General features: G+C 39.9%; 1 protein-coding gene across 2 annotated transcripts in view; it reads right to left on the bottom strand.

Moving 5' to 3' along the window:
- RASGEF1B (RasGEF domain family member 1B) overlaps positions 1 to 21,125 on the bottom strand; it is a 540,242-nt gene that overhangs the window by 218,270 nt on the left and 300,847 nt on the right. The window lies entirely within an intron of this gene.

Consider the following 21,125-nt stretch of genomic DNA (forward strand, 5'->3'; position numbering starts at 1 on the left):
GCATTAGTGGGGTGGGGTGAGGAGGGCAATGGGGGGATAAGGACACATATGTAAAACCTTAATCAATAAAGAAAAAAATCATTAAAAAAACACATTTAGAGAACCAGTGGGTTAAAGAAAAAAAATAAGTTAAAAAACCGTTAACTTGCTCTAAACAAGCTTCCAAAGAACATGGCATCCATGAAAGAGAAAAATAAAAGAACTAAAGGACAATTGAAGTACTGAGGAAAAAAATCAGTAAGAAATTATTTAAAAAATAATAATAATATGAAGTGATATGAAAAAATAGCAAATAAAGTTTCAAAACATATAATAGAGAACTGTAATGCATAAATATGTCACAATATATATCTATATACTGTATACGAGTCTCTTAGAACCATAAGAAATGCAAAAAATTCACTGTTAATAACTCATTTTCAAATTGCCCCCCTTAAAAATCAAATTGCCCCCCCCTCCGGGGCATGTGCCCCACATTGGGAACCACTGTTTTAGGTATACGTGTGGCTGTTTATGATGTGGGTAGCACCACTCATGCATGCATGCATGCATCTGCTGGGAGGGACTGGAGGAAGCGGCTGCCACAGGAGCCTGGGCCCTAAAGGACCTGCATTGTGGCCACCTTATTGATGGTGGCAGTAAATGAACAAAATAAAAAGAACTGAATGAGATAACAAATGAAAGCAGCTACCATAGTGCACAGAATAGGTAGAGACTCAATAAGTAGAAGCTAATGTTGCTCTTTTCATCTTGTAAAAGAATATTATCTTCTTTTCAAAGTTTAATAAATGATGGTGACTTAAAATTATATTAACAGTAGGTTATAATTAGTCATTTCAAGGTTACATTTTAAAAGAAACAGAATAAATCTTAAACACCATAATCTACACTAAGACCTGTTTCAAGCTCTCAGAATCTACCTGTGGTAGGCTGACTACAGAACACCTTTGAACCCATCAGAATTTTAATTCTAGAAGATATGGAGGAAATAGACAGGGAGGAAAGTTAACATTAGCAATTTAGGCTTGTACAAAGTCATAATTTAGGGAGAAATATATAGTTTTACTTTAAGAGTTATGAACATTTAAAAGTTAATCCCAACCCCAAGTTGAATATATAGGCACTATAATTATTTAAATATCAACTACTGTTAATTGAGTACAGACAATTCTATGTCATTTCATTTAATTCCTACTCCCAGCATCTGAACATAATGGCTACTCACTTTCAACTTCACAGAGAATCTCTCTCTCACAGAAAAGATTGACTTTTAGGCCATCTGGATATCATCAGAAATGAAGATCAGAAAGAATAATTTACCGGCTGAGCAGACTTTGAAACAGCCAGTGTGGTGGATGACAAGAAGCCCATGTTTTTGTTTTTTTAAAAAACATTTTTGTCATTTGGCTCGCATGCTTTTCACATTTTGAAATATTTTGGGACAAGCATTTAAACTGTGAGATTAAATTTCATCATTATGGAGAAAGAAGCTGTCCTAATAGAAGTCATCGCCAAGTCACCCAGACGGCTGACCCTTCTTCTAACCTTGCTGTTAGTCTCAGAAGGAAAATTCACGTCAGAGGATTTAAGGAGAATGAGACAGCCCACATGTCAGACAGGGAGGTAATCTTGCCTAATAGATTGGAGATGCTAAGAGTCGAGTTTGGCCCTGGCTCTGCTTCCTTCTCCATGCTGCTTGGGGCAGATTCTGTCACCTCCCAGATCTTTCTCTTTTCGGCCATCAAATGTAAAGAGAAACTGTTGTAACTCTCAGATTACTTACCAGGCAGGCCTGGTTAAGGAGTAGGAGGATATGATTAATGAACACTTGTAAACTATACTTATAACCTGGAGCACAAATTATTCCCACCCAATCTGGTAAAGCAATGGACTAGGAGGTAACATTGAGACCAGGGCTGCCATGAAGTGTATAGACAGCAGGGCCCCAGCACCAGGCCCTGTCTTAGCAGTGAGCAACTAGAACCAAAGATTTGAGTCTCAGGCTGTAAGAAAGGGAAGGTTGCTGTCTAATGGGAAACTGCTCCAATAGGGTCACATTAAGTTACACACATTCTGTTATGGAAACCACTCCTTTTGGAGCGAGGTCAAAAGCAGATTGGGGCATGCCTAGGAAATATCAAGCTTTGAGTTTTCCAAGATTTTCCCTCCCTTCCTCCCTGTATTTATGTTGTAGTCTGTGGCTGCCTCAGAACCTCAGCTTCCTTGAGGCGGGAGAAGAAGGAAACCTACACCCAACCATTAGTAAGTAAAACAAACACGTGCATCTGTGCCTAGTTAGGTTTTTTTTCATCAAGATCTTTCAAATGTGGACCTCACTCCCTGAGTCAATTCAAAGATGCTGTAGAAAGAGTTTTAGAGGTGAAGATGGGGCCACAGTAAGTGATTAAGGTATCACATCTAAAGTAGCATGTTTTCTTCTTAGTAAGCAGACTACATAAAAGGCATATAGAAGGACAGGAAGTATAATAGTTATGACAGTTGTTCTCGACCTGCCTGTCTTACATTTCTGCAGCTCATCAACTCTGGGATGGGCCTTCACAAGATTGTGGTTTCTGTTTGTTTGTTTGTATCTTCACAGGTAAGAGTTACAGAATTGAACACTTGGCTCTGGAACAGCCGTGGGCAAACTACAGCCCACGGGCCGGATCCAGTCCGTTTGAAATGAGTAAAACTATTGAAAAAAAAGACCGTACCCTTTTATGTAATGATGTTTACTTTGAATTTATATTAGTTCACACAAACACTCCATCCATGCTTTTGTTCCGGCCCTCCGGTCCAGTTTAAGAACCCATTGTGGCCCTCGAGTCAAAAAGTTTGCCCAGAACAGAAGTAGCTGGAATCACAGCTACTTCTGTTCAAATCCTGATTCATTCATGGATTAACCATGTGAAAACCCTGCCACTCCACTGCTTCCCACAAGATGCACACGTTACTTAATTTCACTAAAATATGAATAATATTGTATCTGCATCAAAGGGTTATGGCAAAGATTAAGTGAATAAGCTTACATAATACACATCAAATAAATGATCAACTCTTATTATTTATCACTAGAGGCCCAGTGCACGAAATTCATGCATGGGGGGAGGGATACCCTCAGTCCAGCCTGCACTCTCTCCAATCCGGGACCCCCTGGGGGATGTCCGACTCCCGGTTTAGGGGATTGGCCCTAACCCGACAGTCAGACATCCCTCTTACAATCCTGGACCACTCGCTCCTAATTGCTCACCTGCCTGCCTGCCGGGTCACCCCTGTCCCCCCCTTGCTGGCCTGATTGCCCCCTCACTGCCTCTGTGTGCCAGCCTGATCACCCCTAACTGCCCCCCATTGCTGCCAGGTCACCCCCAACTGCCCCCCTGCCAGCCTGGTCGCCTCTTACTGTCCCCTGCTGACCTGGTCACCCCACAATTGCCCCCCTCTGCCAGCCTGGTCCCCCCCAACGGCCCCCCTGCCAGCCTGGTCCCCCCCAACGGCCCCCCTGCCAGCCTGGTTGCCCCACGTAGCCTGCTGGTAAGTCGTTTGGTTGTCCCTCACTAACCCCCCTGCTGGCTTGGTCGCCCCCGCAGCCTACTTGTTCATCAGTTTGGTCATCCCTCACTAACCTCCCTGCCAGCCTGGTTGCCCCACGTAGCCTGCTGTTAAGTCGTTTGGTTGTCCCTCACTAATCCCCCTGCTGGCCTGGTTGTAGGCAGCCATCTTGTGAGGGCATGAGGGTTAATTTGCATATCACCTCTTTATTATATAGGATAATTATTTTTCTTTTTATGACTAAAGTAGGTGCAGTCAAATTCTTCTAAAAGACTGTCAGCATCATTGTTCTAGGATATTTGGGTTGTTTCCAGATTTTACATTGGGTCCTTGTTTAAGAAAATAAGCTCTTTGCTCTGCTGGTGGGGCTCGGTGGTTGAGTGTTGATTTCTGAATAGGAGGTCATGGTTTGATTCCCTATCAGGTCAAGGCATAGGCCCAACTTGTGGGCTTGATCCCCAGGGGGCAGCCAATGAATGATTCTCTCTCATCATTGATGTTTCTATCCCTCTCTCTCCCTGTCCCTTCCTCTCTGAAATCAATAAAAAATATACATTAAAAAAATAAAATAAGCTCTGACCCACTGTGTAACTAAAGCCCTGTAATAGTGAACTGCCTTACAGGCTTCTACACACTGCATGTAGCGCTCGATTTCACTACAATGATTGAAATTGCCAAACTGCCTTCCAATAATTTTTTAGCTGAACACCTACTTTGTACCAGGGACATTGCTATATCTCATTTAATTCTCAATTAGATTGAGATTTTATCTTCATATACCACATGGTCAAAATGAAGCTCAGATGTGTCAAATAAGGTGCTGAAATCATATAGGAAGTAAGTGATGGAAAAGGATTTGAACCAGATCTAAATTTAGATTGACCGATGCTTTCCAACTGCACCATGGGAAAACATAACCGAGGATAAAAATCAATTTGAGGTGTTGAAATATACTCATAAATCTGTCGTTCAGATTTATGACATCGAATCCCTGCATTTGTTTATGTGTCTGTAAAATGAAGAGGTTCAGCTTAAGCAGTGTCTAAGGTTGCTTCCAACCCAGTATGTCTGTGCTGGGGGTTCTGTTGGGCACTAGTCCTGAATGACGATAACATGTCCATATGTAAGTGTTTCAAGATGGTGACAATGTTAGTTGTTCTCCATGTTTACAAAGCCCCAAAGAAAGAACAGCCCCTAGACAAAGCCAAGGAGTTTTAATGCTGAAAAATCACCTAATATTGTCTGATTATCTCAGTGGTAAACCCCAAATATATTAATGGTTCTCTGTCCTTACATATCTCTAGTAAGGAAACAGACCATTAGCAGCAGTCTTATGTGGTTTGGGCATAAATACGCCTGAAGCACAAAGTTTAACCAAATGGTCTTTTAAGGCCCTTTTATCTTTGCGTTTCTATGACTCTTATCATGCTAGAGATTCAGGCTCATTTCAAAGTTAAAGCTGCTCAGCTTTAATTGTAATTCTGTGTTCCCCAAAGTTATCATCATATACATGTGCCTGTTGCCAGTTCCTAACCTGTAATGAGTAGGTACTAGGCCGATAGTTTTGAAACATTGCATTCTTATTAAAGACATAGTTCCCGAAGCCTCCTCCGGCAGAGATTTAATTCCCAGGTTTTTGCTGGGAGCAGGAAGCTGTGCTTGTAGTTAAAACCCCAAGGGATTCTAAATGAAATGGTTCCTGTGCTTCAGTCGGAGGAAGTAGCAGTGCCCTTGGATGATGCAGCAGAGAAGAGAAAGAGACATCACCTCTGAGCTGGAGAATGGCCTTGTTCCGGATGCGCAGTAAAGAAGAAGAAAAGTAGTTAAGAAGTCAGAAAAGCCAGGCTGGAAAAGGAGCTCCCTCAAGGTATATTTTGCTGCTATACGTTATTAGTGAAGTATCAAAGGCCATATACATTGTATTGTATTTTGTTGTTATTTAACTTATATTATGATAAAATAAATCAAGAAAAATGATCAAAATAAGTATCAGCATAAAACCTTTATAATCCCTTTTGAAAAGGTTTGCTCTCTTTAATTTTGCAAACAACACTGACAATTTCCTTCCCTGGTTTAAAATATCATTTCAACATTTCTGAAGAGAAAAAAAATTTGCCCAGTTTCCTCTGGAGATATTAACCACCTAATCCTACCCTATAGAAATATATGACTCAATCAGTCAATAATGTTTATTGAGCACTTAGTAATAGAGACACGTATGTAAACAAAATAAGCAGTATGTCTGCTTTCATAAAGCTTACAGACTAGCAAGGGAAGGAAGCACTAAATGCAAAATTCTAAGTATGTACAGTATTATAAATACAAGCAGAGGTGTTATGAAAGTATACAATGGAGAGGCTTAATAATTAAATGATGGCATCATGGGATATTTTCCTGAAGAAACATATTCAATCTGAGACCTGAAGAATTAGCAGGAGTTTGCTAGGAAATGATAGGATACAGAGAAAAAAGCATGTGAAGGAAGGATGCATGGCATGAAAGGACCAGAAAGAAGACCTGTGTGGCTGCAGCAGGAAGTCTCTGGGGGAGGGTAGGAAAGGAGAAAGGGCCATTTTTTAGATTATGGACTTTACCCTAAATTCAATATGAAACTATTAATGGGTATGAAGCAGTCTGAAACTGATCACTTCTAGCTGCAACATAGGGTTAGAATTATAAAATGTCAAGAATGGGTGCCGGGAGGTCAGGTATAAGCCTCCTGAAGTGATCTAGGTGGGAGGTATTGGCACATTGGACTATGATAGTGGCAGTGGGGCAGAGCTATTTCCCACTTCCTCAGATGGGAAAAGATAGACTAGGACAAGGTAGTGATCCTGATAAATGACTCTTCAGTGGAAACTCAAGAATTTGTGAAATGTATTTAATCGACAGCTAGCCACATGAGAGTCAGGGGGGAAAAAAAGTCCACCCCTCCCATGCAGGTCACTTCAAGTGCTATTTCTAAAATGTCATTTAACATGAGGACCCTTGATCTAGGATCCCACAAATGCAAAATCCCATTGCAATTTCTTGGCCAAACCTCCACCTCCACAGAATTCCGAGCTTAAAGCCAATAATTTTTCAATCTAAATCATACATTAAATCAAACTGTTTATAGAGTATGTCTGTAATGACATTTGATCTGCTTCTTTATTATAGCTGTGATAAATTCTTCCAGGGAGGTTAAGATTGAATCAATCGGCCACTTTGTGGTCATCATTAATGTATCTCAAGAAGACATATAGAAATTTTTCATGTTATCCAACATATAGATATTTCTACACTCACTGTATAGTTATTTATTGGATTGTTCAAATAAGTACTCTTTTTTTAAAAAAATATCTTTTTAAAAATTGATTTTAGAGAGAGAGGAAGAGAGGGGGAACGAGAAGGACAGTGATGTGAGAGAGAAACATTGATCGGCTGCCTCCTGCACGTACCCCTACTGGGATCGAGCCCACAACCTGGGCATGTGTCCTAACTGGGAATCGAACCTGTGACCTTTTGGTATACAAGAGGACTCTCCAACCAACTAAGCCACACTTGCCAGAACTCAAGGAAGTATCAGTAATAATACAAAATTATAATCCATCTGGTAGGACTTAGTCATATTGGGTCCAAAAATATCTAATAATATAAATACCATTCATTGAATTCCTACTTAGTACTATGTATTTAATGTCACATATCTCAACAACCTGTGACACAATTTGATGGCTGAGAAAGGTGGACTTGAGTGAGGCTAAGCTGGCCAAGGTCACACAGCAAGTGGTAGAGCTACAATTCACATCCAGGCCAACCTGGGCTCCTTGTACTTCTCTAAAACGCCTCTTGTGTGAACTCAACCTACCAGTAAAGGCAGGTGACATGTTCAAGTTTAGAGAAAAATTTAAGTTATTCCCACCCCCGCAATTGGGAAACAGGTTCTTAATCAGTCCTCTTTATACAAATAACATCTAGCATCTCTTTAGTAGGCATCATTCATATATCTCAATACCTTCTTGGTAAAGCATGTAATAAATTACCTTTGATTTATTTCAACCTAATTGATGAAGAGTTTGTACAGCAACGTATCTTTAAAGTAATACTTCAACTGCCCCAAACTGGAGACAACCCAACTGTTCATCAAGAATAGAATAGATATAGACATTGTGGTGTTTTAAACAATTGAAGATCCTACAGCAATGAGATTGAACTAATTGCAAGCAACAGCATGGATGAATGTCACAGACATAATGCTTAGTGAACGGAGACAGATACAAATGAATAACTACAGTATGAATCCATGTATCTAAAGTACAAAACCAGGCAAAACTAATCTATGCTGTTAAAACTGAGGCTATGGGTTAACTTTGGAAGGGCAGGGACAGGAAGTGGGAACACAGGGCAAGGGGGAGTGTATACTGCTAATGATTGCTTTGAACTGTTCTCAGGTGCATTCACTTTGTGAAAATTCATCAAGCCTAATGTTTACGATTTTTTTCATTTTTCTGTATCTATGTATGACTTCAGTATAGTTCAATAAAAGTTTACTGAAAGATAAAAGCACTTAAAATTATTTTCAGGTTCAGGTGAGGTTTCAGTTATTTACAGTACTCCACACACACCAAAAAGTTTTCTATAATTTAAGCTCTGTCTTCAAGTTTAAAACATATGTAATGAAAAGGATTCCCAAAAGCACAAATTTTAAAATAACATAAAATGCTAATAACAATAAGCAATTGAAAATACTTTTCACAAAAGATTATGAGCGCATTTCAAAGGAGTCTAGCTGAAAGATAGGACCGAAGAGAGACTTCAACCATATGGAACCTTGGACAACAAATCCCATACTAATCATGGATAAAGCAGCAAATGCTTCAGTTTCCATGTCACCACATGGAAGAGCAGGATAATTCCTACCTTCCTCACAGGGGTGCTGTGCTGCTTAATTAATGTTTGCAAAGTACTTTCGGTTCCCTGGGTGAAAGGTACCACGAAAGAGCAAAGCATAATTATGTTTTAATTGCAGGGCTGATTTTAGAAGAAGAAGAAAAAAAAGTGCCTATGGATTGTGATTTAATCAGATCACTTCATTAAAATCAGTCATGACATGCCTTCCGACTTCTGCTATACTTGAGAAAATGGCCTTTCTTATTTGTTAAGTCTTTCTGGCTCAGCTTCTCTATCTGTAAAATGGGATAATGTGCTTTCCAGGATCTGTGTTTCTTTATTCTTTGCAAAGCCCTTCAGGGATCCTGAGATGAAAAGGCCACACACATTGCTTTGAAAAGAAGAAATGCAACCTCCTCACCTGAGATAAATGGAATTGCTTTTCTCTGGGGGAAACTAGAGGGCCAGATGTCACCTGGCCCTGAAGAGGCAGAGTCTGAGAACAGCCAGTCTACAGGAAGCCGGGATGCTAGACGAGGACTTCTGAGAGTTTGTTGGCATTCTGGGTAGTTACATTCCAGTCCCTCAAAGGGTCAGTTGATTCTACTGTGTTTTTGTTGTTGTTGTTGTTGTGTGTTTTTTGAGGCCATGCTTATTCCTGCTTATCCACAGGGTTTATACCTATATACAAAGCCAGTCATCAGAAATCCATTGATACATACAACTCAAACTATGACCTTTCATGTATTATGAGATTACCAACCAAACTGAGCTCTGTGGTTTTGCTTTCTGAGCCCTGAGACTGGGTCTTTCATGAATCTCAACTCAGAAAGAGCAAATAATTATGTCATTGTGGATTACATATTTTAGAAGAGAGGATCTCTGTAAGAAGACATTCTATGTTTTTCATTTCTCCTTTTTAACAGGCTAAGTAAAACATAAAGAGACCCACAAAAAGGTTTTTTGATTCCTTGATGAAAATAAAATAATTTCAAACTATACCTGAACAATATACAGATTTTTCTGGCATTTATTTCCCCCAAACATATGGAACTTTAGTTATCTGTATCTTCTATATCTTATATTTAATTAATATTATAAGAAATATTCCTCATAACCCCTCTCTTAATTAAAGAAAATAAATGTCCAGACAGACCACACTACTCCCAGATATCATCACACTCTTAGCAATATAATTCTACTTCTGTATGAACATTTTCAATAATTAACCTTCCTTTCTACATAAAGACAAATCATTTGGAGGTACTTTAAAAATAAAAAGCAGTATAAATCTTGATGACAATAGATGTGACTTTTTAGTAGCTAAAATTCCCCTAAAAGATTAAAATGTCTGTTTCAATACCTCTGCACCACCAAAATCTTTCAGGAAACAATAGCTATGCATTCCCCGAGGAAAATGTAAACCAGTCAAGTGCACTGACTTAGTGATTAGAGGTCCTGAGAGTTTTCTGAAATCATACTTGGTTATATTTGATGACCTACTTTTAAATGCTTAGCAAGCTATTCACTACCACTATATAAACATACTAGGGAATGTCTGCGTAGGTATTATGGAATTTTAAAAGAATACACTAACTTATCAATACATTCAAATCATGTCATGTCCAACAAGTCATTTTGAGGGTAGAAGACAGAGCAACGAAGGGCCAAAGTAATGGTTTTTTTTTTTTTTTCCTTTCTGGAAGAAAACAAAAGCTTCAGTGCTTCTGCTATGCTGGCACAATGGGAATGGTTTTTAATGATTTGGGTAAGAAAGCTTAAAAAGCTCCATAGGCTCCGTCTGCCAAAGGGCAATTCTTACTGAATAGACAGGGCTCACTTCCTCCAAGTTCATGTCCAAGCACATGGTCTCTGATTCCTTGGCTGTCAACATGACCAGTCATGTCAATATTTATCAGTCATTCTTTTTTAAAGTTCAATTTAAGGTGTACTGATTCAAACTCCCTCTGCAGAACCGGAAAATTAGGATAGATTCTAGAGGTTTATGTCTTAATTCTTAGTGGTTTCCACCCAGCATTTCCAACTCTCTGACATGGTAGGACGGTGTGAAGTATGATCTTTGTAATTAGGCATAGCTATGGGATTTATTTTGGCCAATGAAATGTGAGCATAAATAACGTGTTATTTTCAAGCAGAAGTTTGAAGAGCCAGTGAACAATTTGCCAGAGCTCTCTTTCCTCCTAGCACAGCTATTGGCAGTGTTCCAGGTGGGGTCTGCGTGGCAGGTGAGGTGCTGAAGTGATAATGGCATGAAGCAGAGCCTTCAGTTCACACACAGTGGACATGTGTAGTATGAGAAAGAAAGAAAAACCCACAGCCTTAAGACACTGAGATTTGAGAGTGTTTGTTTCCATAGCACAAGAAGCAACAAAACTGGTGGAGGGGGTGTGTGGTAACAGTAGTTGGAGAGGTGGTGGACTGGTGAAGCTGTGGGAAGACTGGCCCACACACTTCCCTCTGCTGTGTGTTCCTTAGAGGAACAGCTAAGACAGGCAGTTATCAACACAGAGGCCACACTAATTTTTACTTCTTTAATACAGTTGGCCTCCCTGTCTTTAACTTACATTATCACAGCCTTCTCTGCTGCATTATTTAATTTATGCTCTAATAGGATCACTTTCAACCTGAATCATTGATATAAACATTGCTTGAACTTTAGCCCTGAAATGATTAGCCAATAATGCTTGAAGAAGGAACATTTTCATGGCATTTGAAAAAACTGAATGTTTAATAATAAATTACACAAGAACTTAAATTCTCTGGACAAGTCTAAAGGGCAATTTGAGTAAGGATTCAACTTTAAATTAAATAATGGCGGGTGGAGGGGGGGGTAGCAGAAATGCCAGAGCATACCCCGAGCTCTCAGTACGTGCTGAATGTTTTTGAATTGATAAATGAGTAAACGAACGAGTGTCTGAATAAATGAATGATGTTTATATCAAAGGTCAGCAAACTTTTTCTATAAAAGGTCAGATAGTAAATAGCAAAGACTTCATGGGCCATATGGCCATGTGTCTCTGTAATAACTACTCAACACCTCCATGTAACCCAAAGGCAGCCATAGACAAGACAGAAATAAGGGGGCATGGCTATGTTCTAGTAAAATAGGACAGCAGGCTGGCTTTGGCCTACTGGCAAAAGCTTCCCAACCTTTGATTTAAAATATTCTCTCCTCTGATAAAATATATTTTTCTAGCACCCTATCGCCTACCAACTTCAGAACAAGCCATTCAATATATGGAGGCATCTATATCCTCCACAGCATGAACCCCCCTACCTCTCCTGTCTGCTCTCCCATTACTCTGAGATATGTAATCTCTATTTCGAGTAATCTGGACAATTATTGGTATGTTCCAGGTTTTTCCACTTCCTCACCTTTGCTTATACAGTTTCCCTATCTACTAAAATTGTATTTTATCCTTCAATGACATTCTCAAAGTCTACATTGTCCAAGAAGCTTTTTTGAATCAGTCCAGTTGGTTGTGAGCTTTCTCTCCTCTGAATCCCAGAACCGGCACTTTCTCACTTGCTGATTGCACTTATTAAACTCAGCCTCACACTAGTCATGCAAGCGATTTCTTAAAACATTTTATAAAGCTGCATGCTTCTAACTGAAGAAGCTGTGTTCTCCTCAGCTTTGTACATCCTGCAATACATTGAACATCCTATGAGCTCGAATCTTTGAAGAATACATTGAAATGATACTGTTTTGATTTTCTGTCTCAACAGGGTAAAAAGAGTTCTGATTGCTCAGTTTTCCATGGACTCCAAAACTTGCTATCTCTGGAATATGTGTACAGGCTGCTTCTCTGTGTGGTCATTAATCTGGCAGAAATGGAAATAACCTTGTTTAATATGGAGCTTTAAAAATGCACTGGGAACTAGAATTTTTGAAGGTAGTTGTCCTTTTAACCCCTTCCCCAACAATTTTTTTGTTAAAAACGTTTCTTTTTCAGACTAATTTTTTTATTTTGGTTCTATATAGTATTTTTGATGCTGGTTATGAAAACAGTTTGTAACTCGTCTTCCTATAAATCATATTTTTTTTTTACCATATTTTCTTAGTATACTCGTCGACGACTGAAAAAGAACATTTTGTGAAAACGAGTATACACGTTTCTGCCGGGGAAGGGGTTAATAAACTTTGGTCTAGGAACACAAGGAGGGACCTACTTCCTCAACTGCTAAGCTTCTAAGAGGTTAATAGGAATTGAGATTTTACAGGTGGCATTCCTAAGGACTTGCTTACAGATCGTGTCCTTGTGAGTGCAAATGAGAAGTTCTGGCGACTCAGACATTTCTCCAGTGCCTGCTTGCAATGCAGAGAGCACTAAGAGAGATGGAAAGATAAATAAGACATGAGCAGGTCCGATACCAAGGAGTTAACAGTCTAGTCAGGGAGACAGACCCAGATCCAAAGCCTGAAACACAAAGTGGGCTGTGGTGAGGGTTATAATAGAACATGGTGAGATAATATTGCAAAGAGAGAAATTAGTTTTGATGGAGACAGGAGACTGGACAAAGAGGCTTCACAGAGTAGATGGGATTTGAGCAGGAACCTGGTAGGAAAACAGTGATAAAGATGTGGATACTGTGATACTTTGGTGTGTTAGAGCTGGCAATGACCTCAGACAACCTTCTCTTTTATCTGATAAGGAAGGTGAGACCCAGAGAGCCACCATGACCTCAGGCAACCTCCTTGTCCCCCTCCCCCTACAGGCCATCCACATCCAACTTCAAATTCACATGAGGAGGAGTAGAAAAAAAGAACCTCAACTGAGAATTATCTTCATTCTGAGGCATTTGTGACAAACATCAGGGGCGGCATTAGTAGTCTGACCCCGGAACAACAGCCAAGGCCAGGGAGGCCCCCCTGGAAGCCATAGCCTTTGGTAGCTATTAAGGGACCAGATTTAGCTGCTAGCAGAAGCGCACCTGGGTCCTGTAACTGAGGGCTACAGAGCCTTGGCAATGGAACAAAAGCTTGCAGTGAATTGGGAATAGATCAGAGCGAGCTTTCAACTCTAGGTAGGGAATCTTGTGGAAGAGTCCCAACTTTGGTTCAAAAGAACAGGTCTCAAAAGCAACCAAAGACATGATGATTTGCCTAGAATTAGAGGGTACAAAAGTCACAGGGGCAGGCAGGGTTTGCCCTCGCACAGGCATATGTTTCCCCGAACGAGTCCGGGAGAATAAGCACAGTTGTCTCAAGCCTCCCTCCTTCCCTGCACCCCACTCCCGCCCCGCCCCTCTGGTCCTACCACAGTCCAGGACAACACAACCCTCACTATTGGGCTGATGCCAACCCAGAAAGCCAACTTCCCAGGACAAGTCAGAGAAGTAGCTAAGGCCCCAAAGAAAGCCCTGTGACATTTTCATTTAAATAGATGATTCAGTTCCCTTTACTCTCATCACTTAACAGGGAGTATGTAACTGAATAATTAAACAACAAACCTCTATTCATTTATTTTAGATCCACAGGAGCAGCTGTGCCTTTTGTTCTTTCTAAAGGAAACACAGACTTTATTAGGATCCATTTTGTTCCTACCTAGTTCTCTCTCCTCTATATTCTTCCAACCCCAGATTCCAACCTCTCTCTCCCTTGCCACCATGGAAATATGTTGGGCTCACATTAACGTACTGGGGAAAAAAAGTCCTTTTTCCCATACAACAAACAAAATATTGGCTCCAGATAGCAGATGTAGTAAATGGTCTGATAAAATTCTGAGGGTTTATCTTATTTTCCACATATAAAGCACCCAAGCTAAAAGACGCTTGACATTAACATTACACAAATAATCCATTCAAGTCCATGCATTTTCCAGTGATGGAAACCATTGTGTTTTTGAATGGCAAGCAAAGCATCTTTTATTAATATTGTCAGTTTAATATAGTTTATATCAGTTTGCTGAGCACTCTGAGGGGATAGGACTTTTCCTAACCAAAGTTAAATAAAATGTGAAAGTAGAATATTAGAGCTGGGAGGAAGGGCATAAATTACAAGCAAACGCTATCCCAACCACTTATTTTACTGTTGAGGAAACAGGTATAGAGAAACCAAAGGATTTACCCCAAGTCCACAATCAGGACACAGTCTCAGAGCAGGTTAGGAAAATTCCAGCCTAGAAATTGTCAGTTTGGGTCTCTTTCACTGCATCTGGTGTGTATCTCGGGCAAGGCTTATTTGCTGAGAGAAATTTCCATTGAGAAGTCTCAGTAAGACATGACACTAATCCACTAAGGAACACTCATCCCAGCCTTGTCCAAATCCCAAACCCAGGGGCATCCTCCTGAGAGTGTTACTTAGCTTTCTATCAACGTTACCATAGAGACAAAGGGTAAGACTCGGTCAACAGGGAGGGAAATTTTTGCACAAGAACTAGCACAGGGTATATAAGAGGTTTTCAGGAAATGCTTGTCAACTTGCTGTGAAAAAACATGGAATATATTTTTAGGATGCAAGGGATGGTTAGTTCCAGGGTAGAAAGTCCGTACAGATAGCCTGGCAAAGTAAGGAGAAGGCAGGAAACATTCATGGATGGGCAGGAGGAGTATATGAGGACAAGGAGAAAGGGAGAGCCCTCTGCTGCTCTTCTGCCTCAGACGCTGGAAGGTCATTGCTCACACACCTTTTTGTTTGTTGTTTCAGATCAAAGAATCTGCATCTGGAAGCGCCTGATTACTGCTATGGGCTCAAGGTCTCATATTCCAAAAAGATTTGGAAAAAAAATCTATTTGAAAAACTATTAACATTTTGCTTTGTTGCCTCACTCATGCAGAGACTCGGGTAAATTAAGAGGCCATTTAACAAGTCTGATTCTTCTTTCATGTGCATGAAAGATGCCTAACCTAGCCTCCTCGCCACCTTTCGCCAAAAGCTGTGAAATCTGGATATGTAATATTTCTCTTATAGAATATTCCTTATTATTGGAATAAGGAAATCTCTGGAACACGAGAATACAAAGTGGGGCAAACGTACGTTGGCAGTTGTTCATATGGAAAATATAATTCTTAATAAATAATAATATGAGAATAAATTCTGCGTTGTGCATTCATAATTGTAAACCCTTGTTTGCCCCACCCTGTATAATTATTCCATGAGCTCCTAATCATACTGAAATCTGCTTAGGACACCTTTGTATTCAAAGACCTCTGTTATCACTGACTTGCTCAAATGCCCACATTGCTGAAATGGCAGTAATGTTTTAGAGGTACACTCAGAAGCTGTGCTAGTCAGAGGAGCCAGAGGAAAACAAATTATTATAATAATTATATCTATTTTTCTGCAAGGAGGTGAAAACATTACAAATCATCACAAATGGAAATCGTGTTATTAAAGAACTCTAGGCTCTACCCACTCCCTGCTGCTGCTTGAAGGAACACCATCCCCACACAAGGCAGAAAACTGGATAAAGTGGTTTAGTGTTGCCATTTTTGTAGCAGAGAAACCCACTCATCAGCACTAGGAACATTTTGCTAAAACTTAATCCCCCGTCTCTTATTGGACGGCTTCCTCATTGAATTAACTTGGTGATTATGAACAAGCCAGGACAGTCTTGCTAAGTAACTCCCCTCCAACCCAGTGGTCCGCTAGCACTGGGGATGCTTTCAGGGAATTGTTTGGCTGCCTGAGAATTCCAGGAGCCAGGTCTGGGTCAATGGAACTGCCATTCTTCTTGTCCCCAGCCTCAAAACTGAATTATATTTCTCCCTTCTTTGTCACCCACCATGTCCATGTTATTAATAATACCTCCATGGTTTTCTTTGGATATGTCCTTCATGGTCTTCTCTCCATCCTACATGACCTGCCCATCAAAAATGAAGGCTAGTATATCATACACTGACTATTACAACATTATTTAGCCAACCTCTATAACACAACTTCTCCTCATCCAAATGCAACCTGTGCACCTATGCCAGGCATCACTTTTAGTACATCATAATCCTGCTAAAGCTTTTTCACAGACAAAAAAAATCAAAGATATTTAATATCATTCCAAAGGTTCCACCCTATCTCTGAAATCATATTCCCAGCAAATCACTTTATAAAATCCTCTAGCCCAGACAGGCAAATTTCCTCTCTGAGTCATAGACTGTGATGTTTATTCCTATCTGTGGCCTGACTCATGGAGTTCTGCTTAACAAGATATTTATTTAATTTCTCTGAGCCTCAGTTACTTTAGCCGTAAAATGGGGACTTTGTGTGGCTTTGTTTTGGTGAAGCTCAAGTAAGAATAACTTAGTTACAAGTTCTTTCTAAATTGTTAGGCTCTAGAAAAGTTCTGGTATGATTCATCTTGGTCTGCACTCACACTGCACCCCAACATTTGGCACCCCATCATTACTCACCCAAACATTTCCACGATTGGTGCCCATGGGTCTTTACCAAACTTGACTATAATCTACTTGAAAGAAGAATGTCATTAAAGTACTAATCACCTTGGCTTTTTTTCCCTAAACAGGTGACCTGACAGGGTGAGATTTGGCCAGGCTTCTTGGTCCTTTTCACAGCCCAGCTCAAAGCACCCAACAATCCACATCTGTCAACTGCTTTCGCTGGACATTAAAAATGAATAAGGGAGAGCAGCAGAATCTCATCTCATCAGACCATCTTTCCAACTAAGGAACCGCAACAAAAACACATGGTGATTAGGGAGGAAATATCTGAGAAGGGCTAGAAATAGTGTGAGAAGCATTTGCCACAAATAGCCACTTCCTAGGCTGGGGGACATTGAAATTATGATTTCCAAGTGGTGACTTGAAATCCAAACCTTGCATTTTGCATTTTATAAGCTCAGGAAGGGCAGACAGCTATAGAGAGGCAACCAAATATTGTCAAAGACAGGGACTCTCAAAGAATCCCAACGGGTGCTCAGCAGCCTGATTTAAAGGTAGTCAAGACTCACAAGGATTTTGTTGTCTCTCCCTTCTTTCCCATCCCCTGCCTGTACCTAGCGGAATATGTGTGTGATTTTTTTTTTTCTTTTTGAACTGTGAAAGGAAGCATGCCCCTAGTTACACTGTCTAACAGGCCTTTGGTCTTAAAACTTTGATTTATGGTTAGCAAATTTTAGTGAGCTCATCCTTCCCAGATCACCCAACTTACCCCTAATCAAATATCTTCTTTCTTTTCCTTTCTCCCCGGGGCGCCCAGCTGTCATTGCTCTTACAAGGAACCATTTCTCCTACACAAAGATGGCACAGCCCCTATTGTTTCTAACCAGCCATTTCTAAAACACAATTGTACACCTTGTAAATGGAACCATGCTCAGGGATGCCAAGAATTAAGGGGCTATCAGAACATTCAAAGTCATCTATAGCAAACTTTTATCCCAGATAAACAACCTCAGTCAGTCTAAAGGTATCCTGAAGAGGCGAGGACACAATCTGTAAAATTCCATAACAGCCTAGCACCGAGAAAATTAGCAGAGATTTATTTTTTAATTGCCAACATTCACTCTGGGAAATAATTTTACAAAATCCCCACTTTCATACATTACAGGACAATGTGTAAATTTGAAAAACTCTTTTGGAAAAAACTGTACAAAATGTATCAGGAACCTCAAACTATTCTTCTCCGATTCAGTAATGTTGCATCTAGAATGGGCTTAAGGATATAAAGCTGAATACATAAAATATTTAATGCCTCAAACATTAATTATAATTATTATAATGGTAAAAAAATTGAACTTATGGAAATTATGATACTACATTGAAGAAATAGAAATTGCAACCACATCCCTCAACATGGAAGAGGGGGTGAAGAGTTAGTTACAAAACAGTAGACTGTCATAGCCGCTGAAGCACACACCAGAAATCCCAGAGGAAGTTCAATAGCTTTATTTGGTTGGTTGGTTGGTTGGTTGGTTGGTAGGGAGATTGGTTGGTTGGTTGGTTCTGAGTCTAATGACATAAAGATCTGGTGGGATGAGATTTGTCCACCTCCCTTGTCTTTTTTCAAGCCCTATTATAAAGTAGACAGCAACTACAGTTTGCTCATTGTTTTGTTCATTGAAAATGAATAAGGGAGAAAAGCAGAATCACACTAGAGAAACTCTACTACTCTACTGTTAAGGGAAAAAAAACACACATAATGATGAGTGATAAAATATTCATTGAGTGGGAGGGATTCGAGCTGAGCTCCCATACTCTATTCAATTCATTCCTAGCTCAGTCCCTACAAGAACCTCACCCAGAGCCCTTGGCATCACACTGGAAAATATCTCAGCTATTAAAGTGCTGGGAAGAGTAACCTGATAACATGTTTTTTATCTATTATATTAAAGAATTGCCTGCTCTTCCTGGTGCTAATAGACATTGCAACAGACTCCCTTCCTTTTAGTTTAGTCTGGGGTTCCCAGACTCTAGGAATGGGGACATAGAGGTGGGCGGGTGGATACTTGTCCCATTATAAATTATTATGCAATTATTAAAGTAAGATGGGGAAAGGCAAAATAAAATTATAAATGGGAACTGGATGATGTTATTTCTACTTTTCATCCCCCCTTCCCAATTTCCTGTAAGAAATAAGTGCTGTTTTACTATCTAAAATTTAAAAAGATATTAAAGATAAGGCATTTTAAATAACAACTTCATTCTTAGCAGCAAAAGTTTCAACCTGTGTGCCTTCCTTGCTCCAACAAATTGTTAACTGCTCCCTTTGCCAGGTAGTGCACTGGATAAAAAGATGTGGAAGTCAAGCCCATGTTCTCAAGGTATACATGAAATATTTAATGCCTCAAACATTTATTAATTATAATTATTATAATGGTAAAAAACTGAACAACTTATGGAAATTATGATACTATATTGAAGAAATAGAAATTGCAACCACATCCCTCAACATGGAAGAGGGGGTGAAGAGTTAGTTACAAAACAGATAGACTGTCATAGCTGCTGAAACACACACCAGAAATCCCAGAGGAAGTTCAATAGCTTTATTTGGTTGGTTGGTTGTGTCTGAGTCTAATGACATAAAGATCTGGTGGGATGAGATTTGTCCCACCTCCCTTGTCTTTTTTCAAGCCCTATTATAAAGTAGACAACTGGGGGAGAAAGAGAGTGCTATGTACTCAGTGATGATGAAATGGGGTAAGTGTTGCAACCTAAGCATGGATTAAATACAACAGGAGCACAAGCAAAGGAGCCATAGGTTCTGCTGGGAGTAGAGTATGAATGACCAGGGACTTCACAGAAAAAGGAACTCAAGCTGAGCTTAGGACAAAGTTTCATTTCACTTTTGGGGGGTAAATGATGAAAGAAAATTCCAAGCAGAGAGAGAGAGAATGAAAAAACATGATCAGGCTGGGAACTCAAGAAGGTATACAATGATCAAGAAAAAGATGATGGTGTGATCACCACATGGCAGCTTCAGGGGGAATACAGGGGAGGGAGGACTTGAATGAGCAGACAGAGATAAAATCACAGAACTTAGGGACAGATTGGCTCTGGGAGGTCAAGGTGAAGGACTGAAAAGTGGCTCCATGTTTTATAGTTTAGGCAAAACTAACTACCTTAACCCTAGATTTAGTTAGGGAGGCAGTGAGGCCATTAACTAAGTCAAGAATATAAGAGGAAAGATAGGTGGAGAAAGGGGAAGTAGAAGATAGGAATTTATTCTGGACATTTGGAGACTGAGAAGCATAATCCAGAAAAAGAAACATGATACTGGAACCTGATGCAAGGACTAAGGGTTAGAGGTTGATATTTGGGAGTGGAGGTTATTGTCCAAATAATGGTAAAGGTAGCAGAAGAGAAACAGCCTCCTAACCAACCTTCCTTGTTCCAGATCAGCCTTCCCCATCATGCCCACCCTATTCAGTTCTCCAAATTGAGCTGCAGTGATCTTTCAAATGAGAAATCTTACCATTTAATGCCCAGCTTAGAACCCTTTGATGTACCGAGCCTCACTGGTAGTCAGAGGAATGTCATTTGAAAGGACAATGAGATTCTATTTTTTGCCTGCTGGACTAGAAAAAATTAAAGATTGATAACATCCACTGCTGGTAAGCACATAGGGAAATGAGTACTGATATATTTCTGGCAGGAGTGCAAATAGCTATGATATTTTGGGACATCTATTACCATTTTAAAATCTCATGACTTTAGATCCAGTGATCCCACTTTTAAAACTTTTTTAAAAAATACAGTAACAGTACAAAAGGATAAAATGGCTATCCATATTAAGTAACTGTATACAGCTGTTAAAAATTAATAATAATGTTTATATATGTTTGGATTTGGATCTAGAAAGATTCTTGTGATAGATTAAGTGAAAAAAATATAACAAGTTGTCAAGTTCTACATGATGATTGCATTTCAACGAAAACAAAAAAGTGACATATCATGGTAGCTATGCTGATAATCCTATCTAATAAAAGAGAAACATGGTAATTGGCGTAAAACCGCTACCCTTCCCATTGGCTAATCAGGGCAATATGCAAATTAACTGCCAGCCAAGATGGTGGCCGGCAGCCAGGCAGCTTGAAACTAACATGAGGCTTGCTTGCTTCAGTGACGGCGACTCCAACGTTCCCCGCCTGCCGCTGCAGGCCTCTGAGCCTGCAGTTTGAACATTGAAACAAATATAGAAGCTAAACAAAACCCCAGAAACCTGCTTTCAGCGAGCCCGAGCCCGGGATCTCAAAGCTGGAGTTGATACAGAGTTTCGATTATAGAACCCA

The sequence above is a fragment of the Myotis davidii genome, unplaced genomic scaffold, assembly GCF_000327345.1.
Source record: "Myotis davidii unplaced genomic scaffold, ASM32734v1 scaffold449, whole genome shotgun sequence".
NCBI lineage: Eukaryota > Metazoa > Chordata > Mammalia > Chiroptera > Vespertilionidae > Myotis > Myotis davidii.